This window comes from Lissotriton vulgaris, chromosome 11 (genome assembly GCF_964263255.1).
Source record: "Lissotriton vulgaris chromosome 11, aLisVul1.2, whole genome shotgun sequence".
In the NCBI taxonomy this organism is placed as follows: domain Eukaryota; kingdom Metazoa; phylum Chordata; class Amphibia; order Caudata; family Salamandridae; genus Lissotriton; species Lissotriton vulgaris.
Window position 1 is genome coordinate 73,369,425 of NC_141699.1, and position 13,598 is coordinate 73,383,022.

A 13,598-nucleotide genomic window follows, 5' to 3' on the forward strand; every position below is an offset into this window, starting at 1 on the left:
TCTGCTGTAAGCTTGAATGGAAGTAAAGATCACAATATAACGATGAGGATAAAGTCAAATATAAGCAAGCTCTCAAAACCTATAAATCAATGATTTTTGTAAACAAATCTGCATATTTCTCAGAGAAAATTGAATTAGCTAAAGACTCAACCAAAGAACTGTAATGAACGGTTAAAGCCTTATCAAATATATCTCAAAATAACGCGATCAATGCTAGTCAACTGTTTTGTAATGACCTGCCAAAGACCTTTCAATCGAAAGTACTCAATGTTTTTTCCACTTTTACCACTAATGGTCCTAAGATATTTAAGTGCCAAAAGCCCCACCCAGAAATCATCCCTCTATGTTGTTTTCCTAACTTCTTACCTCTAACCCAAGAGCAAGTTAGGACCCTTCTTGCTAACACAAATTCAGGTTGTCCGGATGAACCTTGTCCACCTTAAGTGCTACATCTCAAAACAGAGATCATCTCTGGACATCTCACACTCATTTTTAATGAAATTATACACACAGGTGTTATCACCAAATTATGGAAGAAGGCAGCAATACTACCCTTTATAAAAAAGGCAAATCTCACAGCATCAGATCCCTCAAACTATTGTCCCATATCATGAGTATCTTTGTCAGCCAAAATACTAGACACATTTCTTAATTTGCAATTATCCGCCTTCATAAAGGAAAACAACCTATTAGATGATTCACAATGTTGATTCTGGAGCCAGCACAGCACAAATTCTGCTCTTATAACTTCAGCATAAAACATCAGATCGATAGTAGACAGAGGAGAAAACATGGCATTGATAGTGTTGGATCTCTCAGTGGCGTTTGACACTGTCAATCATGATATTCTGCTAAAGCGTCTTTTTGAGACACGCATTAGGGATAAAGTCCTCTCCCTATTAACATCATTCTTAATAGATAGAGAACAATTATCACTCTAGAAAACTTCTCATCCACCACTTGGAATTCTTCCTGTGGAGTACCTCAAGGGGCATCACTGAGCCTTACTTTATTTAATACTAGCAGCCCGTCCCGACGTTGTCCGGGGCAATGAGGCTTTCAGGTAGCAGGAACTCCCTTACCTCGCGTCAATTGCCCCCGGACAACGTCGGGACGGGCTGTCCAACAGAAATATCTTAGGGTCTATGGAGGTTCTTTGTTTACATGCATACCCTATAAAACCCCCCAGTTAGAGACCTCCCTACTACACATTTTGTCCGTCCTCTAAAACCCCACAGTTACAGACCTCCCGGGGGCAATGACGCTTCCAGGTAGCAGGAACTCCTTTACCTCACGTCATCCTCGGGGGCCATGAATTCGTTTTCCTCCCCATGGCTCCGCACTTCAGTGAACCAGTTGTAGGTTTCGCTCCGCTGAACGCCGCGTTACTTTTCCCTCCCCACTGCTGTCCGCCGCTCCTCCTCGCATGATGTCAGCACGTTAGCGCACCCAACGGCCGGCGCTACTTCCAAGGGACTACTTTTTTTTCTAAGGTATATTTTTTAAAGAACGTATTTTTTGGGGGGGTATATAGCCTATGTCACTCTGCAGACCCTGCCAATTCCAATGATGTATTGGATGTTTGGATTGGCGCTGTGGTTCCCGAGTTTACCCGCCTCAAAGGGTCCCACTTCTTACTTTATAATAGTAGTATAGATTTATATTGCCCCTTTGGTAAAACCCACCAAGATCTTTTGTTTCTCTGTTGTTTCCTGCACTGTCGACATGCAAATCATTGTGTCAGTCACAGGAAATCCTGCACACACAGCCGCCCAATTCCACCTCTGTATGGAATAAAACGGAACCTGGAGCGCAGAAAATTGCCTGAGATTAAACTCTGGCAAGACCAAGATATTACTCTCTCAGGAAAAATACAGATTTTTCGTCCCCGGCATGGTGGCCACCATATATGGGCCTTATTCCATCCCCAGTTGAAAAGGTTGAGAATCTAGTTGTCTTCTTTGACAAAAACTCACTTTTAATACCCAGCTCAACCAAACTGCATCTTAGGTTTTCTTTCTTTTAAAAACTCTGTGTGTATATATATACATATATATATACACACATACAACCACGAGCTTCTCTTGAGCTCACTTCAAGAAAGGATCAGAGCAGAAGGGGTGGTCCTACAATGGTTCACATCCTTTCTGCAAAACCGCTCACAGCAAATAAAAATAAATAATTCAATGTCTGACTTGTTTCCAATAAACCAGGGTGTCCCACAAGGCTCATTTCTCTCTCCATCACTGTTCAACATCTACAGGCCCCTCACTGTCATACTCAAAAAAGCAAACATTCTCTTCCACCTCTTGTTATGTTATGTTAATGTTAATGTTATTGATATTTGTACAGCGCAACTGTTACCCGGTAGTGTCCTGGTGCTGTATGAAGTCCTATAAAGTCATAAAGACAGAGAGACTGTTATCAAGATTTAAACCGAAAATAGCCTTATTTTCAAGACCTTCCTAAATGCAAGTAGATTTGTCATGCATCTAAGATGTAGTGGGATGCCATTCCAGGCTTTAGCTGCGCAGGCCACAAAATTTCTGCCACCCTAGCAGGCTTTTCGTACAAAGGGCACCAAGACCAGTTTTGCCTCTTTTTGGTACATACCAATGAAGTTGTTGTTTTAGATACCTGGAACCAGCTCCATGAAGGGCTTTGAAGACCATGCACAGGGCTTTAAACTGTACACGTTTCCCTACCAGTGAAGCCTTCTAATCTCAGCCGAGATAGAGGCATATTTTGGTATACCGGTAAGGAGTCTAGCCGCTGCATTTTGTAAAAGTGTCATTTGTTCATAAGTCCATCCTGAAGGTTGATAAAGAAGCTATTGCAATAATCTAGCCTGGCGTGGTTACTGCAGTGATAACTGTTTGTAGACTGTCTTAGGGCGGCAGGAATGACATTATTTTTTTACAAGATCTAAGGATATACGAGGTAGAAGAGGTCATCGCATTCACATGATCTCTAAAACTAAGTTTATCGTCTATCCAAACTCCCACATTTTTTGCCTTCTTGTTGGGAGTGGGAAGAGGACTCAGTGTATCTGGCCACCAGGCACGGGTCCAGAAGCTGGGATCATTGCCAAACAACACAACCTCCGTTTTTCCGGAGTTGAGTTTAAGGCAATTTTGTGCCATCCAATTTTCCACGGCTGTCATGCAGTCATGGAGCCATGATGCCTTCTCAGCGTCATTCCTGGCATCAATGACACCACAATTTGGGTGTCGTCTGCGTAAGAAGTCATACTAAAGCCAAAGGATTCAATGAGGGGAGCCAGTGATGACACATAGATATTAAAAAGTGTTGGGCTCATGGATGAACCTTGAGGGACTCCACAAGGCAGTGAGAATGGTTTGGCAGAAAATTAACCAAGTGATACTGTTTAAGTTCTATTAGAGAGGAAGGATTCAAGTAGTTTCAAGGCGGTGCCCTGAATTCCAATCTCCCACAGCAGGTCCATCAGCAAAGCGCGATGGACCGTATCAAAGGCCGCTGAGAGATCTAACATAATCATCACAGCTTTACCTCCTCTGTCAAGTATAGTCCTGATCTCTTCTGTGGACCTCAGAAGAGCAGACTCCGTGCTGCGCCGTCCTCTGAAGCTGTACTCGGAGGGTCCAGCGCCTGTGTTTCTAGCAAGAACAAACTGAGTTGTGCGTTCATATTTTTCTCTGCGATTTTCGCAGGGAGTGGGAGCCTAGAGATAGGTCTAAAGTTATTGGGATCTTTAAGATCCTGCCTCGTTTTTTTGAGCAGAGACAGTATTGATTTGCTTTTCCATACTTTAGAAAGTATCCTTCAGTAAACATAGCATTTATGATGGAAGTCAGTGCCAATGCAACTGGCTCAGGTGCTAGTTTAAGTATTGAAACTGGGCAAAGATCGTATGGGGAGCCTGATTGAGAAGATTCAGAGTTTCTGTGGCCGTTACTGCAGCAAATTGATCAAACTGTGCCTTAGATCATTTTCCTGACTTTCAACCTTCAGTCTGGTCAGAAATAGTTTTAGTTGTTGCGTTAGAGAACATGGAAAAGATGGTCTCAACTTTATCCAAGAAGAATTGAGCAATTTTATCACAAAGTTCCTGGCTGGCAGTAATAGTGGGAGAAGCTGGGTGTACCAGGGTGGTTACTGTTTTAAACAATTCTTTGGTTGAGTTTTTTGTAGAATGAATACATTTAGCAAAGAACTATTGTTTTGTTCTTTGAAGCAGCTGTTTATATTGAGCTAACCTAAGTTTGTATTTATTCTTTTCCCTATCACTATATTCTTCCTCCAGTTCCTTTCAAGGTGCTTGCAGACCAGTTTTTGGTCTCTGAGTTCTTGAGAGTACCAAGGGGAAGATGGCCGTGCTCTATTGAGGCGGAGGAGTTTTTTGGGAGATAGCTTATTACCTGCTGTTTCTAACCAATTAGTGTAAGATAGAGTAGCCTCATCCAGATCTGAAGGAAAAGTGGGGGATGTAGCGCTTAACAACTCCTGAAGTTCCTCGGCTTCTGCCTTGTTCCATGATCTGCTCACCAGCTGTTTCAGAGAGTGTTGGACAGGTGTGGTAAGCTCAAATAGCACTGCCGTGTGATCTGAACAGACTAACGGGAGAAGGCCCGTAAAGAGCAGCTGTATGTTATTGGAAAATATGCCATCCAGTGTATGTCCAGCCTGGTGTGTGGCGCCAATCACCAGTTGCTTTAGGTCAGCATTGCTCATCAAGTCCAGCAGGCTTGAGGTTTCTGGATCAGAAAGTACTTCCAGATGGAAGTTAAAATCTCCCAGTATCATGTGCGAATTAGCGCTTAACCCATTTTCCAACATGCTACCAGCTTGTGTTAAGAACTGCCTTCTGGGACCCGGGGGCCTATAAATGAGGGTGCCTCTGAAGGTTGGATGGTGTGAAAGATAAAAACAAAAATCTAGAGCTTCACATTCAGTATTAGCTAATGAAATAAAAGATGCCCTTATAGAATTGTGGTAGATGACCGCTAGGCCACCCCCTTTCCTGTTAGCCCTATTTAATGAGAAACAGAGGTAGTCGGGAGGTGTGGCTTTGACCAAATCAGGACCTGAGGCAGCATCCATCCAGGATTCAGTAATAAATGCAATACTGATTTCCTCATCCTCAATTAAGGAAGCACACTTAGTGCTATGTTTAACTCAATATCTTGCGATAAGAAGGACACACTTCCAAGCTTAGTTGAACTCGAATCCTGTTCTATTCCTGCTTGTTTTATTTAAGATTTTGAGTGGTTGGAATATTAGTTCAGGTAGTTTAGTTCCACAAACAGGGCATATCAACTGGGCGTGTAGAGTACAGTTACCGGGTTGGATGCCTAAGCAACCGGAAGTGGTGGTATTAAGACTGTGCAGTGTTTTGCTAGAAAAGAATATAGAACTGTGTTTACCTGATCCAAACTGGACAGGGGGACTGGCGCTAAGCATGGGCCGAGCACTGAAGGACGCAGACAGACTTGACTGTGACGCGCCAGCGGTGCGCCTGCTGCGCGTGTCCACTAAGGCGCTCGCGCCAGCCTCAGTTTACGTGGAGTCAGAGGCGAAAAGACTAGCACGCTGACCTGCCTTCTCCCAAAATGGTGGTCCCGCGATTATACTACGGACCCCAGGAGTGAAGGGTAGTCTAATTCCTAATTGTGCAAATGACAAAAATATGGCAATTTAAAAGTTTTTAAAAAATGAGGTAAGTTAAGAACAATTTAAACGAAGATAGACACAGCATAGACTACCGCAACGTTGGTCAACTCCTGGTTCAAGCCTCAGGAGGACTTCGGAGAATACGCTCGCACCTACCTCAGTTTAAATGGAGTCAGGGGCAAAAAGACTAGCCCGCTGAGGGCAGTATAATTCTAATTGTGCAAATGACGCAAATATGGCAATTTAAATTAAAAGTTTTTTTAAAATGAGGTAAGTTAAGAACAATGGTCTCTATGCAGACAACATCTAGCTCTACCTGGAAACATCCTCAGTAGATGACATACACCGGCTAAATGCGACTCACGGAGAAGTCCAACACAGGCTATCTCACAACCGCCTAAACCTCAACCAAGATAAGACCAAAATCTTTCTCATATCCAACAACGAACAGACCCCCCCAGATAAAAGAATGGCTAAAATCCATTGATGCAATCTAACCCTAGCTGACTCCGCCAAATCCCTGGGAATCACTCTGGACCCACGATTACACATGAACGAACATATAAAGAATACTGTGAAGAGCGCCTTCTACTACCTAAAAGTACTCAACAATATCAAACCTTACCTCCCTCCTAATGATCTTAAATCTGCCACACAATCTCTGGTTCTGTCCAGTTTGGATTATGGGAATGCAACCCTCACTGGCACAGCAAAATCCCCCTTAGCCCATCTTAGAACCACTCTAAATGCAGCAGCTAGGATGGTCATCGGAATCGAAAAATACGACCACATCTTACCCTCTCTGAAAGAATTAAAGTGGCACCCGATTGTAGCTCGTTCCAACTTCAAAACTGCATGTCTTCCCCACAAAGTCCTTCACAGCGGCAAACCAACTTACCCTGCGTCCAAACTCAAAAACGCAGGTAAGAGCAGAAACCTAAGGAGCACTAACGTGCTACTTCTCATTCCTCCTAAAAATTGCAAACCAAAAACCCTGGCACGTTCCTTCTCGGGTAATGCCCCTAAAATCTGGAACTCCACCCCAATATATATCAGGACAACCCTTCCTTCATAAACTTCAAAAGACAGCTTAAGGATCTCCTCCTCAATCGGCACCTCAACCAATCAGAGAGCAACCACACTATGCGATAGGGTGTTTCTGCAATAGGCATCTCATCCAGATGGTTTACAATCGGCCAGCACAAGATGGTTTTATTGTTATCTGTTATCGTCATGATAATTGTTGTAAATCACGCCAATACCTTCGGGTCTGGCCAACGCTATATAAAACTCCTAGATAAATAAATAAATACTAGAGCAGTCCTTGAAAATTACCGTATGGAGTCCAAGGAGGCATGTGACATTGACACCATGAAGAGATAGACATCCTGAAGCAAAAAATATATGGGAAATGGACTCAAGTTACTTGGGTTCACAGTATTTTGGAGCAGGGAGAAAGTGCTGGGGTTTATCTTTACTGATGAACCCTGCACCAGCAACCTCTCTAGCGAAGGATAAGCTGGCAAGAACTTGGTATCGAAGGGTGCGTACATTTGATGCAGTACAATCATCCTGTGAACTTATGGACCACAAAAAAGGTTTTCTACCAGGCAGCCAATACGGGTTCCAGCAACACCTAATTTAATTAATGTGGTGCCGCTGATGATGGCTGCAGGATTTCCATTAGGATGCTGAATAGCCGGAAAGAGTAATTTGAGTATGCACTGCCTACGAACTACTGATGTGAAGTAACAGCCTTCCTCAGAAGCAGGACCAGACCAGTTAGGGGTATCACCTTCTTGGGACATATCACTAGCATTGTGGTGATCTAAGTAGAGTTCAGCATCAGGAATATCTGGAAAGGGAGGTTATCAGCCTATAAATCAGCTTCTTAAGTGCACCTTTATTTTTTTCTCTTGCCACTCAAACATTCTCAGATGTCAGTACTGAGAGACGATGCAGGTTCATCACCAAGAGCAACCGGGTTGGCGTCTTAGAAGGTAAGGACTTACTTGGAAGGGTTAGAGGTTTGAGCCTGTTGGGTCGGTGGTTTCTAGGTTGCCAGAGTTGCTCAGCCCCCAGGAGTAGGCCCACCCTTAACAATTGGTATGAGGTATGTGGGGCAGTCCTGAAGATGGTCAACATAGCCTGCTGAAAGTCCTGAGAAGGATCCGTAGATAGAGATGAATACTCAAGTTTAAGTTTTTTGTCACAGGATTGACTCCAACGAAGATGTGGAATGGCATTGGGGAAAACCGATGTCATGTCCCTGAGCGTTCCCATCAGAATTATGATTTACTTGAGGAGCAAATCAGGTCTTCTTCTTCCCATATAATTTCATGTGTTTTTTGCAGTAGGATTCCATGGGGGATTACTCCCTGTCAGTAGACTTACCTGAAGAAGGACCATTTAGGGTTACTGTTAGAGGCCCAAACCAAGAACAATCTCTCTTCTCGCTGCTTGATGACCTCCTGATGTATGCATTGCCAAAATTGCAGGTCAAGAGATCAGGCCCAAGACACCACAGGCAGCTTTTGCAGGGATCAAACAAATACATTTTTCCTTCAACACCAACAAAGGGTTTGAATTCTGAGACCTCAGGAGGTCACATTTGAGGTAGATGTGTCAACAATCGAAGATTAATTTTTCGTTGATACTGAAGCAGAGCTCCAGAGCTGTGCCAAAAAACTACTGAAAAACAGGAGCTGACACCATAATGCTGTCTAATGTCATCTCATCCTGGCTGATTGGAACAGTGGCTGGAGCCACATTGGTGCCACATAAAGGCTCCGGAAAACAATTGCTGGAGGGAAAGCTTTCCACCTCCCATCTGGTGCCCATAGGATATTCATTATGTGAGGGATCTGCTTGAAGAAGTATTCATCACAAATGAACAGGGGTTGGCAAAAATGTATCCAAGATCTGGGCTCTGATGAAACCTCCGCTGTTTCAGTTCAACTTTTTGCCCAGGGTACTGTGTGGATGCCCTGCTAAGTAGAAAACTCCTTATCTATTCCTCTGAGGTTCATTTGGGATGTTAAATCAATTCTCAAGTTTGTTTGTGTTTGATAATTGGATCTTAGGTCAATTTTAAGTTGAAAAATATTTTTGTGAGGTTACAGTGAGTACATCTGTAAATTAGTTTAGCTTCTGCTTTAATTTTTGTGTGCAATTTCATGTGTCTCCAGTACCCCATTTACTTCTGATTTTCATGACCTGGTCACATGGCTGCTCTTTTTTATTGGATTTTCTGGAAGCTGTTTGTTGTGGCTCCTAGAGGCTTACACTCTAAATTTATATAGTAGACTTATGATTGAGCTAAAAATTGTGGGCCTCATTTATGTCTTTTTTTGTCATAGGCCGCGCCTTGCTGCTGCGCTGCCCTACGGCAAAAGAAAAGGGCAGGAATATGCCGTATCTATTAGATAGGGCGCATTTTTATCCTTTTCCTCTGCACAGGCACACAATGGGCTGCCGTGCACCAATGCAGGCACATTTGCACCATGGTGTAAGGTTGCCTGCATTGCAGAGATGAATATTTATTTATGTGCAGGAAGGGAAACCTTCCTGCACAAAAGCAATCACAAGAGGTTTTTTCCTCTTTCTATGTGTCCTGCAGAATGCTGCACGGATAGAAAGAGGAAAGCCGAAAAAGAAGAAAAACGAGGAGGAATGAAGATATTTCTCTTCGTTGTGCCTCCCTTACGCCTGGGGAGGCGTAACTTTTTGACGCTGCCTCAGATTTACGAAGTCTCATAAATCTGGGACAGTGTCAAAAAGCCATGGGTGTTGCTTGGAACACCCCCAGTAACACCCATGTAATGCTCCTTTCATGCAGTTTTCTGCGTGCAAGGGGCACATATTTCTAAGGCCAAGAAAAGTCACGTGGCTTTACGTGGCCTTATAAATATGCCAGAGGCACATTGCGCCACAGGAGCGTCAAAAAGTGAAGTTCCCGCGACGCAATAGTGCCGGAAGGGCCTCACAAATGAGCCCCTCTATTTTTTAGCTTTCTTCGCTCATTCATACCCAGTGTATATCTACATTGCTACCTGAGGTGTTCTGAAATAACAGCATGTGTATGACAGCTTTACATGTATGGCGAAGATCTGCTTTGGTTTTGGTCTAGCATCTGTTAATATCTATTTTAAAGTGCACACATGCAATAACTGTTCATGGGGTGCTTTCCTACTTACTACATGGCTATGTGCAGCGTGTGACATCTTCAGACAATCGTGACTTACTTTAGTTGATAAGACTTTGCAAACAAGGAATTTTGAAGCCATAGCTAAAATGTTAAAAGTGACACAAAAGTCCTATATTGAGTAGGCTGCACATTCACAAGCAAGGACTAGCTGAAGTTGTCATGCAGTACATGGATCTCTTGGCAGCACTTCAATGTGTTGGGTGTTTGTGTAGTACAGCATTAGCTGTTTCGTGGCTGAGGTTTAGATGTGGTTTGCCGTAATCTATTATTTAAAGATGCGGTTTCTGTGTAATATTTCGAAGTTCAGTATGAACTCAGAGATTTACATTTGGGGCCCGAGACACAAAACGAACAAAACCAAAACAAAATAGAAGCTGGAACAATCAGAGCAATTAAACCAGCTAGAAAGTACAGAACCAAAGTTAGAATTGCAGAAAAATAAAACAAATTAAATTAACAAATGCAAACCATCAAATAAAATTCGAGTGCGATGTCATTGGTGGTATAAATTGCATGTTTGAGACAAGCACTGACATCTTTCCCCCTGTTTATGTTCTTATACTACAAATATGCATCAGCCTGCATGGTTTTTCGCACAGTGACAACCCTGGACCCATTCAGTATATGGCTTCTCTGCAAAGACCAATCAATCATATGTCATGAAGTAGCGCACAAATGCTGACTTCATGACAAGATTGTCATCCAGCCAATCACAAATTGTAAGTTTGATGTGCCAAACACATTAAACGAAAATTGAAGTAATGAAGCTCAGCATAGATTTGATGGCTACAGAAATATTGTTTAAAGTCACTAGCATGACATTGAACAAGTTGACAGGGAAACATCCATTACAATGTAGTCATTACAACGCATTATAAGGTATGTAATTGGGATTTTTTAAGTTATAGGGTGGGCGTTATTATTATTATTATTATTATTATATAAAATTTATACCGCGCTCAATAACCCGGGGGCATCCCGGCGCTGTAGACACAGGAAGAAACGCTCAACTCAGTCGCTACACCGGAAACAGATGGGTCTTCAAGAGTTTCCTAAAGTGCAAGATGTTGGGCTCTGAACGAATCTTGAAAGGCAAAGAGTTCCACAGTGCCGCCACTTGCACTGAGAAGCGACGGCCCCCAGAGCGAGCTCTTTTTAGGTTTCGCCTAGCGGAAGCTGCGCTCTGCGCAGCTTTTCCGCGCAGGCGAAATCCTGTTGAGAACTGTAGTGTGGCTTTTGTTCGGCCCTCGTCCTTGATTGGCTGGCTCCGTAAACGGAGCCTTGCCATTGGACGAGGGGCCTGTCCGTCAATGCCGGACCAGACACGGGGGCGTTCCCGACATTCTTTGGCTTTTGCCGACGTCACGCGACGCCGGGAACGCCCCCGTGTCTGGTCCGGCATTGCCGGCACTTCTACGTCTCTCCTGCCCCGTGTCGCATCTGTCCCCGGAGAAAAGCCGCCACCGAGACTATCATCGGGCTCGGGGCCCGCAACGTTTGTTTCCCCCCTTGGTTTTGGGGTTGCCAGCCTGCCTGCAAGTGCCAAGGTATTGTTGATATCCCCCGCGGTGCGAGCCGCCCCTTCCCGCTGACTCGCACCGCTCTGTGTCTCTCTGCCTGCCTGCAGCTCCGCGCTGCGAGAGCGCTCCAGCCCCTCCCGCTGGAATCCTTTAGCGGTCGGGTCCAGCAGGCTGCAAACGAAGCCCCCGCCCGCGTGACTGAGGCGGCGCTGGGTCCTTGGGCCTTCCCTCCCCCTGGATAGCCCTGAGGTCGGTGGTTCCCCCCCGAGTGGGTCCTGTAGACCAGGGGGGCCATCCGCTCTACAAGACCCGACCGGGCCGATCGCGTCTCACGCGGGAAGCGTGAGACTTGGCAGGGAGTCGGGATTTCACCCGTCCAAGGCACCGCGAAGTGCGGCAAAGTGCATAGCAGGACCCCGTAGGTCCTAATCAGGCTCTCGACGATGCCTTCTGTCAAAGTCCCGCTTGATGGGCATTAACAACAATGCAATGGGTCTGGCTTTGCTACAGTGTTACCTTTTGAGAGGTGTGCGTGTGTGTCTGATACCGCCACGAATTGCTCATTGCGGACCTTCGGATACACATGTAATAGCGTTGCATTATTATTGTATGGTGCTTGCTGCACACCGTCGGAGCAGCACGTCCTTGCGTCTCCAAAACACCAATGCTCCCCTTTAACACTACCGCTGAATTGCAGAGACTCTCAGAACAAGCACATAAGTGCACATCTTGCATCAGCAACAGCCACAGGAAGGCAGTAACAGCTGATGGTTTACCTCGCCTCCATGTAATTTACCAATAGTTTAGGTCAGCAATTCCCTAAAGCAGTATTAAAACCACATTTCTTTGAACTGATGAAAGCTAAAAATTGGATACCCTTTCGCAAAAATGTGCTTAGGAGCTCAGATTCTGCTTCAGTCTCTTCAGAAGCCTCGGATACGCACGCCTATAATCAGATGTGGTAATTACCTAGTTACCATACATGATAAAATCCTACTTTGAGGCTTTTGGTGTTACTGGGTGCAATAATTACTGGATATTTCGAGTTGAGCCTGCAAAAAAATAGACCTAAATACATTTTTTTGACCTTAACAAATCACAAGTCGCATTGGTCCCTAATAAATATGAGTAGTTCTGACCTGCTATAATCTACCAGGGGAAAACTGCAGGGCCTCTTTCTATGTTTGTCACAAAACTCTTAAGTATGAAATGTGTGGGGATAGCAGTTACCGCACATACTGATTGCAAAGCACTGGGGCACTCGTAAGGGAAGAGATGACATTCTGTCTCAAAGGCTTGATGCGACGATGATCACAGTAGGTTTCCCTTCTTTCAGGATCTCCTCACCCTACCCCCCATTTGCTGGATCGAGTGCTATTTTGTGTATACAAAAAATGCTATTCACGAGAAACAATTACAGGCTACGATGAGTGCTTAATAATTGAACAGATTCTTTGACTTGTGTGCAATCCTAGCTGACCCTCCGCCAGCTGCCTCCCTTTTCTCATGACCCGGTGGGATGGGCTACCTGCTGTTACTACATTACTTTCACTCTCAGATCAATGAAAAACCAAAAGGAAAAGGTTTCTACTGTAAACGATCAGAGCTGCATCAGTCGCAAACCAATAGAGAGCTCTAAGTTTTCTTGTCGTGAGGTCTAAAAAGGGTAGTCAAATGACTAGGAGCCAATAGCTCAAACTTTTCCAAAGGCGAAACCATTGCATTGTAAATGCTTGTTACTCTGGCTGACTGTAGGAGATGTCTTTGGTCCGAACGTAGTGGGCGTCTGGGCTTGTAGAGGCGTGCCATAGTGGACAGGATAGAGGGACCCTTGCCATGCAAGATCTTATGGGCTGTGCATAACGCTTTGAATTTCACCCGCTCCTTGACGGGGAGCCAGTGAAGCGTTTTCAGAGCCGGGGCGGCTGAGTGTCTTCTCGGAACCTCCATCAGCACTCTGGCGGCTGCATTCTGCACCTGTTGAAGGGTTTTAAACGTCGCTTCGGGAGCGTCGAGAAACAGTGCATTCCCGTAGTCAAGCCTTGACAAGATTAGACCACGGATCAAGAGCTTCCTAGACGAGTTAGGGAGCAGTGGTAGAACCTTGCGAGCTGACCGCAACAGACCAAAACACACCCCCGCGGTCTTCCTGGCGTGGGTCCTAAAGGACAGATCTTCCTCCAGCCAAACTCCCAGGGTCGTAATCTCCTTCTTGGGAG